Here is a 27,088-nt window from a genome sequence, read left to right as displayed (position 1 = left end):
CGGCTCAGGCTGCTCCGGGCTCTGCCAGGGCTCTGCTGGGGCTCCAGCCTGGTCAAGGTGGGGCCTGGGCTCACCCTGCAGCCACTGACAGCTCTGCACCAGCTCTGCGCCTTTCCCAGCAGCCTCCCTGATCTTTCTGCTGTCTCACTTGGGCAAAACTCTCCCCCAGACAAAGAGATTGCACTTCGGGATACAAATGCAAGTGGCAGCAACCCAAATGCTCTCGAGTCAGAGCTCAAGGCCTGCATCTGCACAGGGTATTTGGGCTGCCCCACTCGTCCTTTGGTTCTGCCTGCAAATGCCACTGCCCTTTCTGCCTCAAACACAAGTGCCACAGCTGGGTAAAACCCAGCCCCTGGGCCATATTCCAAAGGCACTGCGGTCCGGAGAGCATGACGAAAGAAGAGCCTACTCCCCCTTCAAACCGTACCAAAGAAGGCATCAATGTCACTTTCCACCTCTAAGCAAAAATGGACAGTTCAGAAGGAAATGTTGAGCATTCTCACAGGCTCAGAAGGAGGACAATCTTCAAAATGACTTGAGGTTTCAGAAACTTTATTTACAATCCTAGGCCAAAATACTACCCTACAATCCTAGGCTAAAATCCTACTCTACAATCCACTACAATGCTGGTGATGGAAGAAAAAGTTTTTAAGTGACTGGTCCATTCCTGTCAACTCCTTCCACCTCTTAAAGGTAAGGATGAGTGGCACCAGGCTGGATGTAGGCTTGGCCGATGTTACAAATGGATGCTGCACAAAGGAAAACAAAAAAGCCAAGAATGAACCATTACTTTCCAAGCTAAGAGCCCCAAAGGCAGGGTAATCTTTTTTTCAATGAAAAGGGGATTGAGTCAGAGTAGGTCTAAGGAGCAACAGTGGGACAACAGTGGCACAGCTTACTGCAAGAGCTGCTAAATGCCCCAGGCCTGGAAATATTTCAGGTCTGAGCATCCTGATCTCTTGAAAGACGCCCCTGCTCATTGCAGGGCACTTGGACCAGATGACCCTTACAGGTCCCTGCCAGCCCAGCCCAGTCTAGGATTCCTGGCTGTTCTCATTTGAACAGCACCAAGAGTGGAGGTGAGGAGGACGAGGCTCATCTGATGCCTGGCACTTCAGTGCAGGAGGAGCCCGTCCCTGGGACACTGTTTCCCCTGCAGCCCCTTGGCATTTTACCTGCAGCAGCTCCTTAGCAGACCAGCGCCGCTCCTCGTCTCTCTGCAGGCAGCAGCTCAGGAAGTCACGCAGCAAAGGGGAGAGGAGCTTGGGCTGCCGCAGCTCTGGGATCCCTTTGGTGGCTATCAGGAATCGAGCCTGGAGAAAAAGGAAAGACGAGTCTCTCAGCTGCTTCTCTCACATCTGGAACTGCTCTCCCAGATCCCATTGTTTCAGCTGCACTCTGCAGTGGCTCTTTCTGCCGTGGCACAGAGGAAGAGATGACTTTCCTGGACCAACAAAACACCCAAAGCCCAATGTAGCCACAGCTTTTCCAGCATCCAGCAGATCTTGCCCTGGCAGCTGATTTCATTGACTGACCTCCTTAGTGGAAACTACATCAGCAAAAGCACCTTTGCTTCTCTGAGGATTCACCTGAGCAGCTTGACAGGCTAGTTGGAAGAGGGACTTTGCTCTACTAACTCACTCTAGTATTTCCAAGGAGTATGACATGAAAAGCATCTCTGCAGCACTTGCTGGTCCCTTAAGCACAGCTGCTATAAAAGTCATCAAGCTTTTTCCTTGGTTCTTGAAAACAATGGTAATTAAAAGTAAAGAAAGGAAATCCCTCAGTTAAGGCAAGTTTCCCTGTGAGAAGAATGGGGGTACACTTCTCTCCAAAGCACTGTTTTAGAAACTTGGTTGGGTTTGGGTTTCTTTCCTTCATTTCAGGAAAGATAACAGCAGCTCTAAGATGCTTGTTTCCTGTTAGTAGGGCCATCTACACGGCCAAAAGAGCTGGAACGACTTCTAAGCCAAAGCCCAATGTTGCCTGAGAAGGGAGATTGTTTGCCTGGGCTAAGGCTTGAGTTCCCCCACGGATGCAACCAAAACCCCAGCAGATGCTGATGTGCTGCAGGGACATTTTCAGAAAGGGACCGTGGTGGAAGTAGTTCCAGCAGATGGCAATGGGATTTTGTCCAATGGCACACGGAACGTGGGATGGGGGAGAAAGACAGCGGGATCAGAGAGTATTTACACCTTACCATGAGAGGACCTTTATTCCCGTAAGGAGGTTCTCCTTCCACCATTTCAATGCCCACAATTCCAAAAGACCAGATGTCTGCTTTGGGGCCATAGGACTCAGCTTTTGCAATTTCAGGCGCCATCCACCAAGCAGTCCCGGTCACCGAGCTCCGTCTACTCTGCTCAGGGGTGAGTTGAACAGAGAGGCCAAAATCAGCTGGGGAGAGAGCAAAAGAAGGTTTTGATTTGAATCCTGTGCAATTAGGAAAGCAAGGAAAAGAATTGCCCAGTTGAATTTGGAGAATGTGCTGCTGAATCTCCTGGACAACTCTCCCTGCTCTGTTTCCTCAGGACTTTAGCCAAGGAAATATGGCATTGGCTGCTTCAAAAATCCCCACATTTTTTACACGGCCTCCAGCAGTGTCTTTTGTTCCCCTGAAGCTTTAGACTTGTAGCCCCCTCCCTCTGGAAGGGACACACACAGAGCAATGCCACTGTGGACGGCTCGATCCTTGCCATAGGTCTGTGCACGTTGCCACCGCGTGGTCAGCTCACAACAGGCTCCCTGCACTGCCACCAGCACCGTTTTGGGGGGGCTGGCACTCACTCAAAAGCAGCCCCACAGCCCACATGTCCCTGGAATGCTGCACCTGCCCAAGAATATACTGACCCAGCTTGACAGAGCCATCCGTTTTGAGGAGAATGTTGAGGCTCTTCACATCTCGGTGTATCACGTGGTTGGAATGGAGAAAATCCAGTCCTTGCAGGCACTGAGAGAGAAACCAGAAACAGGAGGGCAAAAATCAGTGATGTGATTTCATCCCACAAGAAAGGAAAGAGCTCTCCAAGATTCCCTCTGCAGGGGAATGGGGAGTAATGGCAGAAGACAGTGCCATTGAGGGCAAGAGCTCGCTGCTCCAACACAGGCAGGGCAGCACCTTTCTAAAGAAAGGCATGTCAGCTTGTCAAAGAGCAACAGCAACTGCTGGTGTAGACTCTGCCCTGCAAACCAGCCAGGATGACTGCTGCTGCAGTGGATGTGCTCAGAAGTACAGAGCACTCTGGCTGCACTGCTAACCTTTCCAACTGAGGACTCAGAGAAATGAGTCTCTCTTCTTTGCTGCTCCTTTCAAACAGTGCCACCCCCACCTTTGCTTTTACAGGCAAGGAATGCAGTGCAGACAGGCCAAAGTTTAGAGAGGTAAGATGGAGAAGAGCAAATACAAGAGCCAGAGTGAAAGTGCAACAGCGGGAGAGAAGAGGACAAGAACAGAGTCCAGTGAGTGCAGGGGCACTGGCAGGCAGTTCGCTTGAGATGCTCTTGCTTGCCCAGAGCATATCAGCCACACAGAAACAAAGCCTGGCTCACGGAATCGCTCCTGTCCTGAGCCCCTGTCCCAGACAATCCTGCCCAAGCCCTGGGACGCACAGATGGGATCCCTCACCTCTCGACTGATGGTTGCCACGTGGTGTTCACATATGCGAACCTCAGCGATGACATCATCCAGAGAGCCTCCATCCATGTACTCCATCACCAGCCAGAGTTCGTTGAGCACAAGGTAGCTGAAAGAAGGGAACAAGGCCATGCAGATGAACATGCATACATTGGTTTCTTTGCTTGATTCTTGTTTCCGGGTCCCTTTGTGACAAGGACAGAATTCAAGGAATAGACACTCCCTTCAGGCTGTGCATTGTTTGCAGTCTGTGCAGTCTCAAGGAGAACAGCACATCTGTGAAAAAGGAGATATTTTAGATGGCCAGCAAGCAAAAAGTACGGTTTAGTATCAGCCAAGATGAAAAACCTGTCCCGCATGGTATTTCTGGAAAGGAGCACCTAGTGTTCCTGGCATGGCCAGCCCTGGAAAAGAGGGGCAACAATCCAAGGGAAATCCTCTCTAGCATGCTTCATCAGCATTGAAGAAACTTGAAAAAATCAATCCTGAGACAACATGGAGGCAGTGAGCTTACAAGGTATTGACTTAGTATGGGAGGGTTGATTCAGGTTTTTGGCCAATGTTCCAACTCAGTGTTTGAAAGCCAGGGAAGACACATGCAGGCAAAATACACTCTCTTCCCATCCATTGGAGATGAGTAGAGAAATAATAATTAACTGATTATTAACAGCTCTATTTTCTGCCAGTGTCCAAAGTGGGGTTTTAACCTCGCATGCTTTTACTATGGAAACAAAGCTTCATGGGAAGAGACCATGACCACTCACCTGTCTAAATAATCCACAACGTGGGGACTCTTATTCTTCTTCATGACCATGATTTCATTAAGCGCTTGTTGATTCCTATTCAGTCCTTGAAGATTGATTTTCTTGATGGCCACCTAGAATGACACAGAAAATCAGTAACTTTAGAAGCTGGTGGAATGAGACCACAACACACATGGAGCGAGTGATTTTGCAATGCCACAGGTGAGCTCTGCCAAAGTGCCTTGCGATTAGACAAAGGAGTAATTAGGAACTGACATTCCTCCAGCTCATTTCTCTGCTCCTTTGGGGGCCAGTTCCAGGACACGTGGCCACTGACCACAATTTGCCTCGTCCACTTGTTAAAAATGGTGTCTCAACTCTCACCCCCCAAAGCTCTGAGCACACTCTCTGTTTCTCTGTCCGTACTTCAGAGGAAGAAATGCGTGCCTTGGTACTCTGTGGATACATCTCGGGACCTAGGCAGGGCTTGGGGCTTTTAGGGACGCCTTGCAGATCTCTCCCCACGTGCAGTTCCCAAGTGCAGCACTGCAGGTGGCTAAGGAACTGCCAGGAACATTCAGATGAATTTGCTGGCAGCCAGAAATGAGAATTCAGGACTCTGAAGCCGTAGCCCCAGAGAGCAGTGAGATGCCCCTTTGTTGGAGCAATTGAGAGCCAGGGAGAGCGTCCTTCTCTGAAAGGAACCGCTGCCCCCCTTGCCTTCCTTCTGGCAGCTGAGCAGGACAAAGACTGTCCCAAATGCAGCTGGCAGGCTGGCACCAGTCTGTGCTTCTTGTGCCTTTGCAGCACAGCTCTAGCCACAGCTGCAGCCACAGCTGACACGAGAGAGGCAAGCCCTGGAGAGCAGCAGAATCTGCAGGGGCTCTTGACATTTACCTGTCCTCCTGTGGCAGTGTCGATGGCTCTGCAAACCTCTCCAAAAGCCCTAGAAACAAAACAGCAGCAAAGAAAGGAGAAGCCATTTAGACCTTGGAGTGAAAGCCAGCCCAGACAGGAGATGTCTGCTGGAAATGCCTCCAACCTGCAGCATGCAGGAGGGCTCTGCCAGAAGGCAGATGATGCATTTTCCTCTCCAGTGCATGGGCACTGGGCCTGTTTCTGAAGCACTGGGCTTTAGTGCCTCAGCTCAAAAGGCCAGGTGATTCTTTCGTCTTGGATTTCAGTTTCTAAACTGGGCAGTTTTTATCCTGATCACACTATTTCCTTCAGCAAACTCTTGGGAAGAAATGTTCCTTCAAACAGTTATCTGCCTGCTACAAAAAGGGGTGGTTGCTGTTTCTGGCAATGAAATCCAAGTGTCTGACAATTCCTTCTGACCACACTTCCAAATTCTGGCTGGTACTGAGAGATGGGGCAGACTAACCCCAGTGTCTGAATATGTTTGCAACTTGCCTGACTTCACCCTTGACAGATATTCCAGCAGCAAATCGTTGCCCCATGATTGCGTACAAGTAACTGTGGTTGGACTCACCCTCTGCCAACAATTTCCTCTTCAATGTATTTCCTTCGGGGATTTTCCATGCTCGCCATTTGCCCTGAGGGAAACAAAATGCAAGATGCTCACTTGAAAGTAGAGATCCCACTATCCAAGAGATACAAAAGGCAGCCCTGCTGGGGCTGTACAGTCTGGCCTTCTGAGTCCTTTGTGGCCAGCTGCGTAACAACAACAACTGCAAGAATTGCAACAAGACAGGCAGCTCTGCAGTACAAGCAGGCCAGCACTGATTTCTACAGTCCTTTGAAGAGATCTCTTGACAGCAAACAAAGCACAGGGGGATGCATTCCCAGGAGAGGAGGGCATCTTCCCCACCTTGCAGCACTTTACCAAAAGAATGCCTTTCCCTTTGTAAACCCAAGCAGCTCATGCTCTAACCAATCCCAAGGGGCCTTCAGCAGCAGGACCCTCACCCTTGATGAGCAGGCTGAGCTGGAAGACGCCCTTGCCCGTGGCCCACGTGAAGAACCACACTGCTTCTCCTCCCCCTGACAGCAGGGATCAGTCCCTGCCATTGCACTCGCCCTCTCAGCCCCGCACACGTGCCCACCTTCCCGCAGCGGGCAAGGGCAGCAGGGACAGCAGTGCTCCTCAGGTGCCGGCGGGACACGGACAGCTGCCCAGAGGAGATGCTGACCCTCTGTGAGCCCAGCCCAGGCCGTGCAGGAGCCGGCCCAGAGCAGGGGCTGCTGCCTCGGGGCAGCTCCGCGCTGCAGCGGCCGGCCGGCAGCGGGACTCTCCCAGCTAAGGAAGGCTCCAGCCTCGGCGCTCACACCAGCCCTCAGGGCCAGGGCAGCCACCGCCACAAAGCTGCCAAAGCCCAGGCACCAGCACTGACAAGCAATGGCAAGAAGGCACGGCCACACCCAGCCCCTTCCAAGCTGCTGCCCCCACTGAGGACACGGCAGGATTGGCTTGGAGAGCAGACACAGCCAGGTGCACGTCAGTGCCCTTTTGTGCCAACAGGTGACGGGAGACAGAGAGTCAGCTGGGCTCTCTTCTCAGCCCCACCAGCTCTCATCTGAGGGCACAGGACCGGCAGCTGCTCTGGGCAAGAAGCAGCTTCAATGACTTGTGCTGTAGAATCACAAAGGGCTTGATTTGTTTTCCTAGAGACTGATCTGAGCAGGGCTTGGGCCAGTGGGTAGCATTCTAACAGTCATGGGAATGACTGGGAATCAGGTAGGAAAAAGTGCCATGGATCTGAGGAATATACAGCAGAGGGGCTGGAGGCTCACTCCTGAGAAATGCCTACAGTGCACTTTTATCTGATCATGCCCCAGGCCTGTGTCTCTTGGACTTATCTTTCTAGGAACAAAACTAGGATATTAAATACAGATTGTAATAAAAGGATCTGTTTTTTGCATTGGGGGCACAAAAAAACCAGCTCTTGCTCTCTGTTTCTGCTGTCACCTGATGTTCTTTCCAAAGAGTCCTCACTGACAAATATATAATCTTCTCATTAAAAAACCTGCAGATGTAGTAGTGGTAAATAGGAACAGTCATCAAAATTACGCCACTGAGACTCATGGGGCAGAAGAGCTCCTTCAAGATGGAGAAAAAACCTCTACCCAAAAAAATCCGGAAAAAAACCCAAACTAAAACCACAACCAAAAGACAAAATGCCAAAACCAATCACTTTCTGTGAAGTTTTTTTTTGCTCTGATGGCGGATGAGAAGTCAGGAGTCTAAGGAGAATTTAGGAAGCTGACTATTCTATCCAGTTTGGCCACTAGCACACAGGACTTGCCCAGATCATTTGCTAGCTCACAGCCTTCTGCTGATGCAAGGACAACCCCTGCTTCTGCCTTTAGCAGCTGGGGAAGCTCAGGCAAACCCCAGGCACGTCCAAGCTGCCCTCAGAGGCAGCGGGAACACCCAGAGCACTCTCTTGCTGCCTTGGAGCACAGCCTCTCCTGTGGGGAGCCCTAAATGCTCCTGGGACCCCAAAGTGAGGAGAATCATTGGGTCCAGCTGTGCTGACACGTGCACACAATACACTGTCCCTCAGAGAAGAAAGACACAAGACATACTCAGGAGCTCCAGGGACTCATCCTCATCATCCTCCATCTCCTGTTGCTGAGCAGAAGCCCTGTCAGTGCTGGAGATGAACGAACTGCCCGGCTTCCACTGCACAGCTTGGCCAGCACAGGTGCCTTCAGGTGACACTGCTGCTGCTGCAGGTTCAACAGAAGAGCCTGTGGAGATCTGAGACAACAAAGGAGTTGGTGTCAGAAAGAAAAGTGGCTGGCAGAGATTAGCCCCAGATCCCATTTCAAGTGCAAGCCCTTAGCAAGATGCTGTCAGCCACATGCAGGGCTCTGCCATGGGTTTGTTCTGATGTCCACTCCTCAAACTGGATGGCTCAAAGCCAAAGGCTGGTTTGACTGGAGTGCAAGGCCAGATTCATTGTCCATTTTCTCCAAAATGCATTTGCATGGATTTTCTGAAGGGTGACTGCCAAAATGACCATTCCGCTTTCTCCCAAGGACGCTTTTCCCCCTCCAAGGGCTGCAGACACACTTGCAGCTCTTTGTTCAAATGTTCTACCTTCTCCCATGGAGTCCTCTTTTCCTCCGGCATCTTCTGAACGTGCCCAACCGGCAGCGCTGCTGCTTGGGACAGTTTCTGTGCCTCACAGGAATCTTGGGGCTCCTTGCTGCCAGTCACTTGATGGAAATCTTTGCAGGCTGCCAGGCGAGATGTCAACACTTCCACCTCAAGTCAAAGAGAACAAAGCAGTCAGAGAGTCCAGCTTGTCCCTGTCAGCCAAGAGTCATCGACTGTGAGGAAAGGGAGAGGACCAGATTCACAAGGGATACAGACAGCTTCTTTCCAGATCCATCTGGGTCACCGTGTTCCCCTGCAAGAACACCTCAAGAAACAAGGAGAGCAGGAAGAGGCCAGCAGGAATGCATTCAGATGACTGCTGGCCAAAAGGCCAAAGCACTAGTGCCACTGTGCAAGGCAGCAGCTGAGATTCAGCAGAGCAGGGAGTGTCCTTCAGAATGCCTGTGGCACACACTGGAGCAGGATGGCACTCAGAGGCATCACCCCACCCCCCTGCTGCTCTGCAGGGGAAAGGCAAGAAGGGCAGAAAGCACCAGGTTGGTGACTGCAGTGGCTATTGCTCATTCACTCACTTGTTTCTGTAGAGCCTCTCGCTTCTCAAGGAGGAGACCAATTTTCGCTCGGTCTTCTGCTAGAATCTCCCTTTCTTCCTCCAGCCTCTTCTCCCATGCCTTGATCCTAGCCCGAGTTTTCTGCAGCTCTGCCTCCAACTTGTCTCCAAAGTTCGGTAAAGAACCAGAGACAGAACCTTCCATCAGGGGAGTGGCTACTACTCCTCCGCTTACATGGTTTTGTTGATTGCCCCTCTCCTGATGGAGTTTCCATTGATCCTCAGTTCTTCTGATGTCTTCCCTGCTCTTCCTCCTCGCTGCCATCGTGTCACTCGGAGGTTTGGGCGGCTCTGCTTGTGCCTCTGCCTCCACGTTCTGTACAAACAAATGCAGAGCAAGTGACTGGGAGATGCCATCAGGCTCAGCTTTTTCCTTTTTCAGCGTACAAATCATACTCATTCAGCCACTTCTTTCTGCTTCCCTGCCCACCTCTGCTTCCATTGTAACCCTCCTGTCCCAGTGCTGATCTCTGCAGATGACAAGGCTCTGTGCTTTCAGTGCCTGGAGGACTCCTGGCCTCCTCAGTCCCAAGAGCTCCATTGAATTCCCCTCTCCCTGCCCTTCACTCTGTCCCACTGTGACACTAGCAGTACAATCAGCCTCCATCTGGGGCTGAAGCTCCAACAGCCTCTTCGGAAGCTGACAGGGAACGTGTCTTTTGCCACACAAGAGAAGAGTGGCCCCCCAAAGATTCACAGACAACACATCATCTCTTAGCAGCTCTTTAAAAGCCAAAAGACAGGTGGACTCCGAGTGCCTGTCAGCTCTGCTACTGACTGCTCTGCCTGAAGAGGCAAAAGAACAACCTGGCAACAAAGGCACCAAAATCCCTGTCTTCAAACAGCAACTCCACGTCCCCAGTGTGTCTCTGAAATGCTCCCGGGTAAGCACAGCCAAGAAGCTCCTGGGGACAAACCACCCCAAAGAGCTTGTGTTCTCAGATCAAGACTTTTGGTGCCTGTGGGTACTTGGCACGTCTGTGGAGAGGGACAGGTGTCCCCAGACCACAGCGTCCCCTACGTATCCACCAAGGCTGAGCACAGTGCCTTTGACATGCTCCCTCCTCTGCAGACAGGGAACCTTCCTGCTCCAGGCTGGCCCCTATCAGAATCCCAGCAAGCTGGGGCCTAAACACGGCAGCTCAAAGCCCATTTTCCAGCTGTCACTGGCTGAGGGGAATGGCTAGGTCTGGCAGGACTGCAGCACTCAGCATCCTCAGCCACCAACAGCAAGAGCTGGCTGCTCAGAAACTTGCAGCTCTGCCTCGCACTAAAGACAGCACCCTCCAGAAGTGGCACTTACTGGCTGGGAAAGTTCCGGCTGTGGTGTGACCACAGCTGGAGCCTTGTGGTCATTTGGCTCCTCTTTGGCTTCTTGTCCAGGAGCAGAGGAAGCCGGAGGAGAGTCTGCTCTTGGTTCTGGGATCTGTGGACAGACAGGAGCGTGAGACACAGGCCATGACCTATCATTTAGAACCTTCTTTCTCTTCAGCTCTAGAACCAGCTCTACTAAGCACAAATCATCAACTTGGAGAGCAAGGGGATTCTAAGTCACTCTGACTAAATTCTAATGGGCTGATTCAACTGGACACTGCTCCAAATTAGATATTCCCCCCTGACTACTATCAGGAAGCACATTCTCTCTGCAAAACTGATCTTTTAGTTCTTTTAAAGCTCTGGAATGGAAAATTAGGAAATAGGCAGTGATGCCTTTGCTCTTGCTGCAGCAGACATGGAAATGGATTTTCTTGCAGCCTACTCAGCTGGCCCTCTACACTCTACTGCCACAGGCCAAGCTCACAGCTTGCTGCACAATTTTAAACACCAAGAACATCAAATGTTCTTTCCTTACTCACCTCGGGATCAGCACCTCTGAATACCCGGCTCAGGTGACCTGCAGTGGGCAAGGGAAAATGAAGCAGATGCTTTGAGAAAACTGGAGACAACCATTTTTAGAAGACTTTCCAAGAAGGCCTCCCAGTCTACATTTTCAAAGTTGTCCTGCTTGACCCAGCAATGGAGGAATTGGCAAACTCTGCTGCCACAGACTCTCCCACGGAGGGAACGCAACCCCTGCAGGCTCCCTTGCAAATGCTGCCCGCACGGCCGTGGCTACACACACCCCCTTTTGAGCTGAACGTGTTGACAGGAGCTTTACCCAAGCGGCATCCCAATGGCCTTTCTGTTTCCAAATCAACTCAGTCACTAAGAAAGAGCAGGAAGACACAAAAACCAGGTTAGGTGACACCCAGGGAAAACCTCTACTTACGTGCCAGGTGAGTCAAGAAATAGCAGGAATAAGTAACTCCATAAACAGTGAAAACTGCAGTGGCGAGTTGCCCAATCATTGTGGCAACTGCTGTGCAAGTTTGCCAACTGTTCTCCAACACTATCAAAAAGCAAGTCTCCTGTCAGTGTGCACGTGCCCACTGACAGACGCCTCAAGCTGCAGGACGCTCCTGCACTGAGCAAGCTCAAGAGCTGCTCTGACACCCCTGAGGCCTTCCGGGCACCAAGGCAACCTTGCGATGTCACCATGACCACGTGGCAACCGTGCCCTGACATCACAAAGCAAAGCCCCGTGACGGTCTGTGAATCGATAGAGATGGATAGAGTGATGTTTGTGTTGGCCTAGGCTGCATTTTTACCTTTCCCCCCTCAGCTGCCTGTTTCAGCTCTTGTTTCTCCCCCTGTGCCCCCTGTGTCCCCTGTGGCTGTGCTGGGTCTGAGCTGGCGGCCGGGCCGGGCGGAGCAGCAGTTCCAGCCCCGGCTGTCCCTGGAGCGCTGGGAGCTGCCGGTGGCCCCAGGCACTGTCCCCTGAGCCAGTGCCATCTGCTGTCCTTGTCCAGGGGTGCTGCTCTGCAGGGGAGGAAGCAAGAACAGAGTGAAAGGCTTTGAAGATGGGGCGGCGGGAATCCCTCTGCTTAGATTTCTGTTTAAAGATAAATGGACTGTAGCATAGAGAGGAATAATTTCATGGATATTTATATATGCAAGTTACTATTTGTATAGGAATATTTCTGTATGTATCTTGGTATATTTATAAATGTATGCTACATATATATGTGTCTGTATATATGCATACATCTTTGTAATAACATATGTATATATGGATGTAAGTATATGTATATGTAAGTATGCTGTTCTATGTGTGTTTTAATTCTATTTCCCATGAATACAGTTGTGTAGGTATTTCTATTTATGCAGTTGGAGTTATATGGCTCTTTAATTAGGTATATTGGTATTCCTAGAAGTAAATAGATCTAGTTTTCTATTTACATCTGTGTATTGACTTCTGTATTTTGAGGTGGGTGTATCTGGGTGTATCTTTCTATTTAAACATGTTTGGAGATGTATAGTTGTGTCATTGTATCGATTGAGATCTTTGTAGACGACTGTTTAGATAGAAATACTGATATTTTTGTATTCCTAGATGGGCTTTAGGCTTGCAGTAATATGTAATAAATTAAGTTGCTAAACACCTAATTGATCTTTGTGTCTAGTGAGTTGTTGTAGATGTTGGCAATAAATTAAGGTTTTCTTAACTGAAGTGGATATTTCTATATTTTTACATAGCATTGTTGTAAAAATCGAATCAATTCCTTTTTTTAAACTTAAATTGACATCAGCATAGTTCTGTATTGTCAGCGCGGGTGTAGCGATTTGTAATAAATGACATTTTCCATGTGAAATCAGTTCTGGTGTATTTGTTGATCAGCAGCGCAGCTGTAGGAATCTGCAAGAAAATACAATTGTCAACTGCGATGGGTGTTTTGTGATTTGTGCTGTCCAGAGCAATGAGCAGTTGTAAATACTGGAGGATTTTGGCCATGGAAATCTCCATCCATGCCCAGCACATGCCCCACTTGCACTCAGGCTGGCCAAGGCAGGTGCAGATTTGGGATGGCAGCAGAGCCACACCTTGGCTGAGAACTCGCTACAAAGGCCGCCGAGAAAACTCTGGGACTCCACGGAGCCTCCAACTCCAACCAGAGGCACCCAGGGAGGACAAATCCACCCGCCATGCCACGGGCAGCTCTTCAGGAAGCGCTCCAAGTGTCCCTCTGAAGGTCATCCTGGAGCCCAGGAGCCAACAGGGATCCTGAGCCAGCTCCGCTGCCTTTGGCAGCACTTTGCAAACGAGCTGCAGCAAGGGGGAGGCCGCAGGGCTGTGAGTGCTGCAGGCCGGCGATGAAGGAAGGGCCATGGACACCTGTGCTGACATGCTCCAGAATCCACAAGGATTCTGGGGGAGAACTGGCAAGCAACAAGTTCCCACAGCCACGACAGTGATGGAAGCCCTTGGTGTGAAGTTCCCTGGAGGAACTCCCAGGGGAGTTGCTGCTATAAGAACTAGTACCAGAAGGCACAAATGTAGGAACACTAGGAGATGGCCTCTAGGACCCACAGGCAATAGCTTAGGGAAAGATCAACTCTATATTTGATATATTCTATTGATTATGGCATATCAAAATATAGAATATGCAGCATTCTATTTGATCAGTTGCATATATGATACATATAAATATGTACCATTGAGTGCATTTTCATAAATATTTTCATTTCATATAGATTTGATATATTCTTCCCACTTGGGGGAGTGAAGATGTACTGCTGTTGAGAACCTTCTGCCCACACAGCAGCCAGGCCACAGGGCTGTGCGTGCACACCCACCCACCGTCCTTGTTCTTCTCGGCATCTTGGGGCTGCTGTTGGCACAGAACTGGGATGAATTGAACTCGACACATCTGTCCATGTCCAGCCTGTCATCAACACTGATGTGGCAGCGCACAACACAGAGCTCTCAAATCACTCACATTATCATACATGCTTTCATTCCTGCTGGGGAATGGGGAACTTAGAAACACCAAAGACACAGAAAAGTGGTGGAAAAAGTTGGGATCTTTGGGACACTGCTGGTACCCTCATGTAGGAACATTTTTTGGGTTTTTAAGGTCATAACTTTCCAAAACCTAGCAAAGCTGCTCAGCATCGGTCACCCAGTTGTGAATGGTTTTCTTGGCTTGGCAAAACTGCAGTGTTAACTGCGGACTCCGTCCTTGGTTCAAACCACCTGCCCTGACCTGCAGACAGAAGTACCAGCACCAGCAGAAACTACATCAGCCACTTTTCTCAAAAAGCTCTCTTCAATATGCCAGAGGAAAGGAAAACATGTCAGACAGTGTGGACTAATGACAAGACTCTGAGCAACAGTTAAAAAGCCAAGGGCCGCAGCTTCTCTGGGACACTCCTCGTGCTCCAAGGCAGCCGGGCCGCCCTGGCTGCACGGGACCCTGCGCTCCACGGGCTCTGCAGAGCTGCACAGCGGGGAGGCAGCCTCGGGCACCTCAGGCCCTGGGCACCAGTGGCCTTCTTGGTCTGGACGGCTGCCTCTGGGCAAATGCAGCCTGCTGGCCCTCTGCTCTTGGCCCTAGCCCGGCCTTGCAGGGCTAATCCTGCTCCCGCTCTGAAACGTGCTCAAGCGGGATTTGTTTGTTTCCAGCTTTCCAGGGCATTGATTTGCACCACAAAATACTGAAGGACTAAGGCCTGAACAACAGGCCCTGAGCTAAATCTGCCCTCTGGATGACCCTTCCAACCAAACGTTCGATGGATCTGCTCCTTAACCAAGTGTTACTATCAATAGGATCTATGCATTCACTACTTGGTGAAACACATCTTTACCTTTCAGCATGAAGAAACCAGACAAGGCCACATCTGGCCTTGGTTCCTCTTTGAGCCCTGGACAGGCTCAGGGAGAAAACCAAGAGGAAGATGAAATCAGATCTGCTGCCCCAGAAGGTCTGTCAGATTGCTCGTTCACCACTGTCAAAGCTGGGCTACTCTCACAGTGCAGTCAGAAGCCTGGTGGCCAAGAAAGGGGCAGGCAGTGTAGGATTTCCTGGTTCCTGGCAGGGACTTTCCAGAGCTTTGCTGGGACAGCTTTCCCAGCTGATGAGTGGATCTGGATGAAGGATATAGCAGAAGGGTGTCTGCTGATGGATCTTTCTTAACCACTAGAGGCAACCTTTTGTACCAGTGATGAGGTGCATTGCTTACCTTCTTCTTTTCTGATTTGTCTTTGCACTCCTGCATGATAGTAAATGACACTGTTCCTTCAGCTGGTGTCTGTGTCTGTGACTCTCCCTGCTGCAGACAGGTAAAAAATGTTATTAAAGAAAGGTCTTATGGAATATGCATGAGGCCATGCTACTTTAGCTAAGCAGCTAGCAATAGCTTGCAAGTTCCCAGTTGAAAACTGTTTAGAGAAGGTGAAGTTTGTTCACAAAACAGCCCGTTCCTAGGGAGAAAAACGAGTGCATCTGCATAAATATTAGCTCTGTTCCATCAGAACCCACCAAGGAAAAATGTAAACAACCTGAAACTTAGCACATACACACAAATGACTTTCTGACCAATAAATGCGGCAGTAAGAAAACTACCCGCCAATGGGTGTGGTGCATGAGGTCCCTGAAAACTGGACAAAAGAAGCGATGTGAATAAAGAATTGGCTTTTCCTGCATGAAGGCTATGGAGTCTCGGCTGATTCATTACAACATCTCCCCACCACCAAAACAAACACACAGCCAGTTGAGCACAAGACCTGCCTCTCTGCCAGCCCATTTCTCGGAAAACACCCCTGATGGCCATCTCTGCAAGTGCAATCCCCACTTTCCCACTACCTTTTCTGCAGCCAGGCGAGAAAAGTAGTTGCTCCCAGCTCCGGACACCTCCAGAAACCAATGGCTTTCAGCAGTCACAAGCCTGAAATATCAACTTCCTTACTGAACCAGCCCACTGGGAGCTCACACAGGGAGGCCTTTTGTCCAAGGATACCCACACAAGAGCTCGAGGCTGGAGCAGTTTGAAATGCAACACCTCCAGAGTTTAAACCTCGTTTATCAAATGAGCACATACCAACCTGCCCCAAAGGGAAAGCCGGCAGGAAAGAGAAGCTCTTCTCCCGCAACAGCAAGCTCTGTGCTTCTTTCTGTTCCAGCTGGAGAGTGGAGGCCATGGGCTACTCCTCAGTTTGGGAAGGAACCCTGGGAAACAGCTGGATCTGGGAGACCAGCAGACGGAAGTTCCCCAAAAGGTAGGAAAAGGTTCTCTGCAGGGGAGGGGAAAAAAAAAAAAAGGCATTTCAAAAAGTTCTCAGACATAAATTTCTGCCCCAACATGACAACCCCAAAGTCTCTGTGGTCTTTCAGGACACAACATTTTTGTCAGTCCCCCAAAGCACAATCAGCTCCCCAACAAGACTTCAAGACTAAAGGACAAACCTTGGCCCCTCACCTCTCCACACCAGCTCTAGGGAGTCTCTCCATTGCAAGATCTCCTTTGTCAGTCTGCATTGGCAAGAGCTGGCTGCAGGAGGCATTTGCATTGGAAATCTCCCCAGACGGGGGGAAAAACAGAAGAAGCGATTCCTGAGGAAAGAAAATGGCAACGTCCTTTGGGAAGACACCGGCGTGAGCGCCCTACAAGTGAAGGCCTTTCATCCCTTGCATCAAGCAACATCCATCCATGGGGCAGCACTAGCGTTTTGATGACAATGCTGACAAAATCACTGCCCCTTCCTGCTTCTGCTGCTGACTCCAAATCATGAAAGATGTTCCAACTCTGCAAAAAACAGGCAGAGATGGCGAGAAAAAAACAGTTAGTCTGCTGAAAAGGTGACCAAAAGGATGCTTTCTCATGTCCCCTTTTCATCCTTTCCCCAGCCAAGACAAAGCAATGTCCTTTTCCCCCATCACCAACGGTGACCCAGGCACAGGATGCAGCGTGGGGACAGAGTCCACCACTGCTCCCAGAGCCCACCCTGGCCACGGGCTTCCCGTGCCCTACCGTGCCAAGCCGAGTTGTGCTGATCTGTGCCGAGCCGTGCTGTGCTTGGCCGTGCCGTGCCGAGCCGAGCCGAACCGCAAAGTGCCGAGCCGTGCTGTGCTGCGGCCGTTGCCCTCCGGCCGTTGTGGCCACTGTTGGCGATGGACGCCATGGCGGAGCTGCCGCTGCCCGCCGGGCTCAGTGCCGGCACCTTCCCCGCCAAGCTGTGGTGCCTGGCAAACAGCCCCCGCGTCCGCTCCGTGCGCTGGGACAGCCAGGCCCGGGGGCTGCTCATCGACCGCTCCCTCTTGGAGCGGGAGCTGCTCAGCCCGGGCGGCTCCCAGGGGCCGGCCCCGCACACCTTCCGGGCCACGCAGTTATGCAACTTCCTGCGCCAGCTCAACCGCTACGGCTTCCGCAAGGTGCCGGGCTGGCTTGGCGATGCCGGCGCCTGGCTCCACTACAGGAACCCCTGGTTTCGCCGCGACTGCCCCGACCTCCTGCTCCGCATCAGGCGCCGGAGCACGGCCAACAGGCAGCGGCCGGTGGGGGGCGGGAGGGGCGCAGGCGCCCGCCCTGGGACTCCCAGCAGCTCCCCAGGGCGCGGCTGCTGCCGGACGGGCGGGACGGGCGCGCTGGCTTCAAGCCGCTGCCCAGGGAGCAGCTGTCGCTGCCGCCCGGGCGCCCACCCTGCGGCTTCCTTCTGCTGCACAGGGACCGGCAGCTGTCCTGTTGTCCGCGGCAGGACTTTGTCCCTGGGGAGACCTGCTGTCTGCGGTCGGACTTGGTCACTGGCTGCCGAATGCCCCGGGGTAGACCTGCTGTCCGCAGCAGGACTCGTTTCCTGGGTAGACCTGCTTTCCGCCGCCGGACTTGTTTCCTGGGTAGACCCGTTGTCCCCGGCAGGGCTCGTTTCTTGGGGTAGACCTCCTGTCCACGGCAGGCCTTTGTCCCTGGGTAGACTTTTTATCCGCCGCCAGACAGTCCCTGGGGAGACCTGCTGTCTGCGGTAGGACTTGGTCCCTGGCTGCCGAATGCCCCGGGATAGACCTGCTGTCCGCGGCAGGACTTGGTCCCTGGCTGCCGAATGCCCCGGGGTAGACCTGCTGTCCGCGGCAGGACTTGGGCCCTGGCTGCCCAGCCTCGGGGTAGATTTGTTGTCTACCGCTTCACTTGTTTCTTGGCTGCCCAAGTCCCGTGTAGACCTGTTTTCCGCGGCCGGACTTGGTCCATGGCTCTCCAACTCCTAGGTAGACCTGGTATCCGCCGCCGAACTTAGTCCCTTGCTGCACAACCCCTGCTTAGACCTGTTGCCTGCGGCAGGACTTGGTGCCGGGCTGCCCAACCCTTGGGTAGACCTGTTGTCCGCGACCGGACTTTGTTCCTGGCTGGTGAATGCCGGGGTAGACCTGTTTCTGCCGCCAGACTCTAACTGGCTGCCCAAGGCCTGGGTAGACCTGTTCTCTTCGGCCAGACAGTCCCTTGCCGGCTAATGCATGGGTAGACCTGTTGTCCGCCGCCGGACTTGGTCCCTGGCTGCCGAATGCCAGGGTAGACCTGTTCCCCCGCGCCGCCCGCCAAACCTGGCTCCAAAATCCTGGCTAGACCGCTCGTCCCGTCCCTGGACCTCCAGGACCCTGGGTAGACCTGTTGTCCGCTGCCGTTCTGACCCAGGACTTGGCTGGTGAATCCTGGGTACACCTGCTCTCCCGGGTCGGCCTTCGGACCTGGTTGGTGAAGCCCGGGAAGACCCATTCCCTCGCGCCAGCCCCGGCCCCAAAACCCCGCCTGCACGAGTCGTCCTCGTCCCGCCCCCGGACCGGACCGCCGCAACCCTGGCTACACCTGATCCCCCGCGCCGGGAGAGATGACAGTGAGATACAGCCATGGAAATTCCACGGCAATTCCGCCATTCCCAAGTGCCTCATTTCTCAAGCCCACATTCCCAGAGGAATTGCCCTTCCTCTCCCAAACCCACCTCTCTGCTCCACGGCTTCCTGACCATATCTGATGCCTTTTAGGGGCTCTTCCACACACGTGTGTTGCAACTAATGCTTCATCTGCTCCACCATCATCCCTTTGCATTCCCAGCACCTTGGGGTCATCCAGTTGGAACCATGGGACACTGCAAGGCTCCTGGATCCCAGCTGGAAGGAGATCAAATCCTACCCCTTGCAGCTGTACTGGGGGGATCCATGGATTCTTCATTGGAAAGGAGGTCACAGCTGGAAACCACCTGCACCGTGTGGAGACCTGGGAACAAGAAGAGAAGGGACCCATGGAGCTGTGTCCCAGCCCTGTTGGAAACCAGATAGAAATCTCCCAGGAGCCCGTGCACACAGGCTAAGAGGCAGAAAAGAATGCAGGGCTTGCTTTGAAACTCTCAGAAAAACTGAGATCCATAAAGTCACACGGGCAAGAAGTGGGAATGGAAGTTTTAGTTTTAGGTGAGTAAAAAGCTGCCTTAAGTGCCTTAAGCACATCGGACACTGTATTAGTTGATAGAAAAGCCCTGAAGTCCAGTTTAAACTTCAGTAGCATTACCTCGCGCAAAGTTCACTAAGTCCTAGACATATCATAAACATAACAGAGCATTGCTGACATTGCTAGACTGAATCGAAAGGCTGTAGGCGTAGGCCCGTGTGTAAGAAACGACCACCATTGTCCCACAACTGTGTTAGACCAGGACAGGTGCAAAAAGACAGGAAGAGCATCGTGTTTGTAGCAGATTGGATGATTTAGGAATAGAATGCATTGGATTGGGGGTGCTGCTGCTGCCGCTTCTGCTTGGCACATGGGGACTCTGTGCTAGAAGCCATTTTGCAGAATGGCACAGACTGTAACGCTCTGACCTTGGTGAGACTGGTGTAACCATGTCAAAAACTACTTCTACAACAAGCAGCAGCCTCTCTTGATCCTCGCTTGGCCCGCTCCAACTTGCCAGCTGTCCCCACCAGCAATGTGCCCGCTGCTCCTGCGCGCTGCCAGCCCTTCCCTGGTGGTGACAGCAGCAGCTGCTCCTGCCACCGGCCAGCTCCTGTGCCTGGAGTCCCTTCCCGTGCTGGCAGCACAAGCTCCTTCTTGCCTTGAGCCCAATGCCAGCCTGCAGCTTGGGCTGGCTTTGCCAGCTCTCTTTTCCCAAGCCTTTGACTCCCAGACTTCTGCCCCAGCCCAAGGACATTTGTTATTTCCATCACCTGCTAGTTTGACACCATGAACCATTCTGGTTTTACCTAAGAGGTGAATCGTGAGGATTTGGGGGCTTTTTTTTGTCCACAATGTCCTGTTAAGAGCAAGAACACACTGTTCTTACACCTGGAATTGTGGCTGTTCCTACACCAATGATTCCGCACTGCATGACTAAAGAAAATCTCTCCTTTTCCTTACTAAGCTGAAGCTAGAGCTTAGTGCAAATAGGTGTTAAAAGAGAATGAATGCCATAATCCCCCTTTTCTATTTTGGTCGGTTGTGGATACCTCCTCGAAGGATCCAGAACAACTCCAAAATGTTTTGCATACAGTGAAGAAAAAGCAAGCCAAAATTCCCTCTGGATGACAAGGTTAGAAAACCTGTTTGAATCACTGTCACTGTTTCTCACCACATCTGCTTAAACTGACAAGAAATTCAGCTGATTTTCTCTGAGAAAAACACAGTTCAGTTTTTGTTAAAATTTCAAAAGTTTAATAATAAACAATAAGAAGAGACATAAGAAAAGCAAAACTACAGGCGTCTGGGTGCCTGGTGTTTATACCCAAAGCACAGCTTGCTAACAAAGGATCTTTCCTTTAAATACCATAGGTTATTGCGTATTCATAAATTTCGTATGTGATTTACACATTCCTTTTGACTTTAGGTGTTCCTGCTTAATTGCAACTTTTCTCTCCCACCATTCTTTCTTGTACATAAATTTTTCATGCCTCCACAAAGTCGTAAATCTCTTGATAACGAAGGCAATAAATTCTTCCCATTGGAGTCGTCGGTGTCCTTGCTATTGTGTCTATCCACATGAGATTATGTGAGGAATTTCTTCATTGCTTCTCCAATTTTTTTGTAATTTTTTTAACTAGTTACAAAAAGCATCTGCTATAGCCTAAAAACTGTATTTATCCCACTACTACAAGAGGGTATATTACTGTAGCATAACTTTCTACCATAACACATCTAAGATTCATTTTCATATTTGTAAAAAGACAAACACTTAATATGTATTTATAACAATGCTGAGGCAGTTTTGCAATGAAGCAGCAGCGTGTCATGGTGCTAAACAGGAATTTGGCATTACCTCTAATGTTCACTGCTGCAAAGTATAGTAGTACACAGCAAGGCAGACTGGGTTAACACAGTCATTCCTCCCCTCCCCTTCCTCCTGTCCATCCCATTGTCTCCTCTGCAGAAGATGCAGGCTATGAAAATAGGGAAGGTTGTGACCCATTTTTCTTCTGCCACAGGACTGGTTAGACACTGTGTTTTTTCAAAGGACTGCATGTGCCTCTCCCCAGCTTGCTTCTTTCTCATTCTACAGAAGAAGAGAGCTGAAGGAGTTTCAGGCGTGTGAGTGCCTGATCTGTCTTTCCCTCTAAAGTCTGTGCCTCCCAAAGCTCTGGTTACCTGCTGTGCTCTGGCATGAGAGCCATTCCAGCCCGAAACACAAGGGCAGTGGACTTCAACTGCAAAGCCTCTCTCTGCAATGGGATTGCTTTGAGCCTGCAGCCTCCATGGGCAAGGGCTTTGTGGGGCAGGGGCCATCACAGCCTGTGCCCTGCACACAAAGCCAGGAAAAGGAGCAGATCCTGCTGGCTTCTGCTGCTGCTGATCCGAGTAGCAACTCCCCTGGGAGTTCCCTCAGGGAACTTCACACCAAGGGCTTCCGTCACTGTTGTGGCTGTGAGAACTTGTTGCTTCCCAGTTCTTCACCATCCTTGTGGATTTCTGAGAATTTCAGCCCAAGTGTCCATGGTCCTTCCTTCATCCCCAGCCTGCAGCACAGTCCCTGCGGCCTCCCCCTTGCTGCAGCTCATTTGCAAAGTGCTGCCAAAGGCAGCGGAGCTGGCTCAGGATCCCTGTTGGCTCCTGGGCTTCAGGATGACCTTCAGAGGGACACTTGGAGCGCTTCCTGAAGAGCTGCCCGTGGCATGGTGGGTGGATTTGTCCTCCCTGGGTGCCTCTGGTTGGAGTTGAAGGCTCCGTGGAGTCCCGGAGTTTTCTCAGCCGCCCTTGCAGTGAGTTCTCAGCCAAGGTGTGGCTCTGCTGCCATCCCAAATCTGTGCTTTCCTTGCGCAGCCTGAGTGCAAGTGGGGCATGTGCTGGGCATGGATGGAGATTTCCATGGCCAAAATCCTCCAGTATTTACAACTGCTCATTGCTCTGGACAACACAAATCACAAAACACCCATTGCAGTTGACAATTGTATTTTCTTGCAGATTCCTACAGCTGCACTGCTGATCGACAAATACACCAGAACTGATTTCACATGAAAAATGTCATTTATTACAAAATGCTTCACCGGCGCTGACACTATACAACTATGTATTTAATTTAACTATATATCTCAATTTAAGGTAAAAAAGGGATTTTTTAAATTTTTACAACAATGCTATGTAAAAATATACAAATATCTACTTCAGTTAAGAAAACCTTAATTTATTGCCAACATCTACAACAACTCACTAGACACAAAGATCAATTAGGTGTTTAGCAACTTAATTTATTACATATTACTGCAAGCCTAAAGCCCATCTAGGAATACAAAAATATCAGTATTTCTATCTAAACAGTCGTCTACAAAGATCTCAATCGATACAATGACACAACTATACATCTCCATACATGTTTAAATAGAAAGATACACCCAGATACACCCACCTCAAAATACAGAAGTCAATACACATATGTAAATAGAAAACTAGATCTATTTACTTCTAGGAATACCAATATACCTAATTAAAGAGCCATATAACTCCAACTGCATAAATAGAAATACCTACACAACTGTATTCATGGGAAATAGAATGAAAACACAGATAGAACAGCATACTTACATATACATATACTTACATCCATATATACATATGTTATTACAAAGATGTATGCATATATACAGACACATATATATGTAGCATACATTTATAAATATACCAAGATACATACAGAAATATTCCTATACAAATAGTAACTTGCATATATAAATATCCATGAAATTATTCCTCTCTATGCTACAGTCCATATATCTTTAAACAGAAATCTAAGCAGAGGGATTCCCGCCGCCCCATCTTCAAAGCCTTTCACTCTGTTCTTGCTTCCTCCCCTGCAGAGCAGCACCCCTGGACAAGGACAGCAGATGGCACTGGCTCAGGGGACAGTGCCTGGGGCCACCGGCAGCTCCCAGCGCTCCAGGGACAGCCGAGGCTGGAACTGCTGCTCCGCCCGGCCCGGCCGCCAGCTCAGACCCAGCACAGCAACAGGGGACACAGGGGGCACAGGGGGAGAAACAAGAGCTGAAACAGGCAGCTGAGGGGGGAAAGGTAAAAATGCAGCCTAGGCCAACACAAATATCACTCTATCCATCTCTATCGATTCACAGACCATCACGGGGCTTTGCTTTGTGATGTCAGGGCACGGTTGCCACGTGGTCATGGTGACATTGCAAGGTTGCCTTGGTGCCCGGAAGGCCTCAGGGGTGTCAGAGCAGCTCTTGAGCTTGCTCAGTGCAGGAGCGTCCTGCAGCTTGAGGCGTCTGTCAGTGGGCACGTGCACACTGACAGGAGACTTGCTTTTTGATAGTGTTGGAGAACAGTTGGCAAACTTGCACAGCAGTTGCCACAATGATTGGGCAACTCGCCGCTGCAGTTTTCACTGTTTATGGAGTTACTTATTCCTGCTATTTCCTGACTCACCTGGCAGGTAAGTAGAGGTTTTCCCTGGGTGTCACCTAACCTGGTTTTTGTGTCTTCCTGCTCTTTCTTAGTGACTGAGTTGATTTGGAAACAGAAAGGCCATTGGGATGCCCCTTGGGTAAAGCTCCTGTCAACACGTTCAGCTCAAAAGGGGGTGTCTGTAGCCACGGCCGTGCGGGCAGCATTTGCAAGGGAGCCTGCAGGGGTTGCGTTCCCTCCGTGGGAGAGTCTGTGGCAGCAGAGTTTGCCAATTCCTCCATTGCTGGGTCGAGCAGGACAACTTTGAAAATGTAGACTGGGAGGCCTTCTTGGAAAGTCTTCTAAAAATGGTTGTCTCCAGTTTTCTCAAAGCATCTGCTTCATTTTCCCTTGCCCACTGCAGGTCACCTGAGCCGGGTATTCAGAGGTGCTGATCCTGAGGTGAGTAAGGAAAGAACATTTGATGTTCTTGGTGTTTAAAATTGTGCAGCAAGCTGTGAGCATGGCCTGTGGCAGTAGAGTGTAGAGGGCCAGCTGAGTAGGCTGCAAGAAAATCCCTTTCCATGTCTGCTGCAGCAAGAGCAAAGGCATCACTGCCTATTTCCTAATTTTCCATTCCAGAGCTTTAAAAGAACTAAAAGATCAGTTTTGCAGAGAGAATGTGCTTCCTGATAGTAGTCAGGGGGGAATATCTAATTTGGAGCAGTGTCCAGTTGAATCAGCCCATTAGAATTTAGTCAGAGTGACTTAGAATCCCCTTGCTCTCCAAGTTGATGATTTGTGCTTAGTAGAGCTGGTTCTAGAGCTGAAGAGAAAGAAGGTTCTAAATGATAGGTCATGGCCTGTGTCTCACGCTCCTGTCTGTCCACAGATCCCAGAACCAAGAGCAGACTCCCCTCCAGCTTCCTCTGCTCCTGGACAAGAAGCCGAAGAGGAGCCAAATGACCACAAGGCTCCAGCTGTGGTCACACCACAGCCGGAACTTTCCTAGACAGTAAGTGCCACTTCTGGAGGGTGCTGTCTTTAGTGCGAGGCAGAGCTGCAAGTTTCTGAGCAGCCAGCTCTTGCTGTTGGTGGCTGAGGATGCTGAGTGCTGCAGTCCTGCCAGACCTAGCCATTCCCCTCAGCCAGTGACAGCTGGAAAATGGGCTTTGAGCTGCCGTGTTTAGGCCCCAGCTTGCTGGGATTCTGATAGGGGCCAGCCTGGAGCAGGAAGGCTCCCTGTCTGCAGAGGAGGGAGCATGTCAAAGGCACTGTGCTCAGCCTTGGTGGATACGTAGGGGACGCTGTGGTCTGGGGACACCTGTCCCTCTCCACAGACGTGCCAAGTACCCACAGGCACCAAAAGTCTTGATCTGAGAACACAAGCTCTTTGGGGTGGTTTGTGCCCGGGAGCTTCTTGGCTGTGCTTACCCGGGAGCATTTCAGAGACACACTGGGATGTGGAGTTGCTGTTTGAAGACAGGGATTTTGGTGCCTTTGTTGCCAGGTTGTTCTTTTGCCTCTTCAGGCAGAGCAGTCAGTAGCAGAGCTGACAGGCACTCGGAGTCCACCTGTCTTTTGGCTTTTAAAGAGCTTCTAAGAGATGATGTGTTGTCCATGAATCTTTGGGGGGCCACTCTTCTCTTGTGTGGCAAAAGACACGTTCCCTGTCAGCTTCCGAAGAGGCTGTTGGAGCTTCAGCCCCAGATGGAGGCTGATTGTACTGCTAGTGTCACAGTGGGACAGAGTGAAGGACAGGGAGAGGGGAATTCAATGGAGCTCTTGGGACTGAGGAGGCCAGGAGTCCCCCAGGCACTGAAAGCACAGAGCCTTGTCATCTGCAGAGATCAGCACTGGGACAGGAGGGTTACAATGGAAGCAGAGGTGGGCAGGGAAGCAGAAAGAAGTGGCTGAATGAATATGATTTGTACGCTGAAAAAGGAAAAAGCTGAGCCTGATGGCATCTCCCAGTCACTTGCTCTGCATTTGTTTGTACAGAACGTGGAGGCAGAGGCACAAGCAGAGCCGCCCAAACCTCCGAGTGACACCATGGCAGCAAGGAGGAAGAGCAGGGAAGACATCAGAAGAACTGAGGATCAATGGAAACTCCATCAGGAGAGGGGCAATCAACAAAACCATGTAAGCGGAGGAGTAGTAGCCACTCCCCTGATGGAAGCTTCTGTCTCTTGTTCTTTACGGAACTTTGGAGACAAGTTGGAGGCAGAGCTGCAGAAAACTCGGGCTAGGATCAAGGCATGGGAGAAGAGGCTGGAGGAAGAAAGGGAGATTCTAGCAGAAGACCGAGCAAAAATTGGTCTCCTCCTTGAGAAGCAAGAGGCTCTACAGAAACAAGTGAGTGAATGAGCAATAGCCACTGCAGTCACCAACCTGGTGCTTTCTGCCCTTCTTGCCTTTCCCCTGCAGAGCAGCGGTGGGGTGGGGTGATGCCTCTGAGTGCCATCCTGCTCCAGTGTGTGCCACAGGCACTCTGAAGGACACTCCCTGCTCTGCTGAATCTCAGCTGCTGCCTTGCACAGTGGCACCAGTGCTTTGGCCTTTTGGCCAGCAGTCATCTGAATGCATTCCTGCTGGCCTCTTCCTGCTCTCCTTGTTTCTTGAGGTGTTCTTGCAGGTGAACACGGTGACCCAGATGGATCTGGAAAGAAGCTGTCTGTATCCCTTGTGAATCTGGTCCTCTCCCTTTCCTCAGAGTCGATGACTCTTGGCTGACAGGGACAAGCTGGACTCTCTGACTGCTTTGTTCTCTTTGACTTGAGGTGGAAGTGTTGACATCTCGCCTGGCAGCCTGCAAAGATTTCCATCAAGTGACTGGCAGCAAGGAGCCCCAAGATTCCTGTGAGGCACAGAAACTGTCCCAAGCAGCAGCGCTGCCGGTTGGGCACGTTCAGAAGATGCCGGAGGAAAAGAGGACTCCATGGGAGAAGGTAGAACATTTGAACAAATAGCTGCAAGTGTGTCTGCAGCCCTTGGAAGGGGAAAAGCGTCCTTGGGAGAAAGCGGAATGGTCATTTTGGCAGTCACCCTTCAGAAAATCCATGCAAATGCATTTTGGAGAAAATGGACAATGAATCTGGCCTTGCACTCCAGTCAAACCAGCCTTTGGCTTTGAGCCATCCAGTTTGAGGAGTGGACATCAGAACAAACCCATGGCAGAGCCCTGCATGTGGCTGACAGCATCTTGCTAAGGGCTTGCACTTGAAATGGGATCTGGGGCTAATCTCTGCCAGCCACTTTTCTTTCTGACACCAACTCCTTTGTTGTCTCAGATCTCCACAGGCTCTTCTGTTGAACCTGCAGCAGCAGCAGTG

This window comes from Chamaea fasciata, unplaced genomic scaffold, assembly GCF_029207755.1.
Source record: "Chamaea fasciata isolate MVZ Bird 193981 ecotype frontalis unplaced genomic scaffold, bChaFas1.0.hap1 SCAF_81, whole genome shotgun sequence".
Taxonomy (NCBI): domain Eukaryota; kingdom Metazoa; phylum Chordata; class Aves; order Passeriformes; family Sylviidae; genus Chamaea; species Chamaea fasciata.
This window is presented reverse-complemented; position numbering follows the sequence as displayed.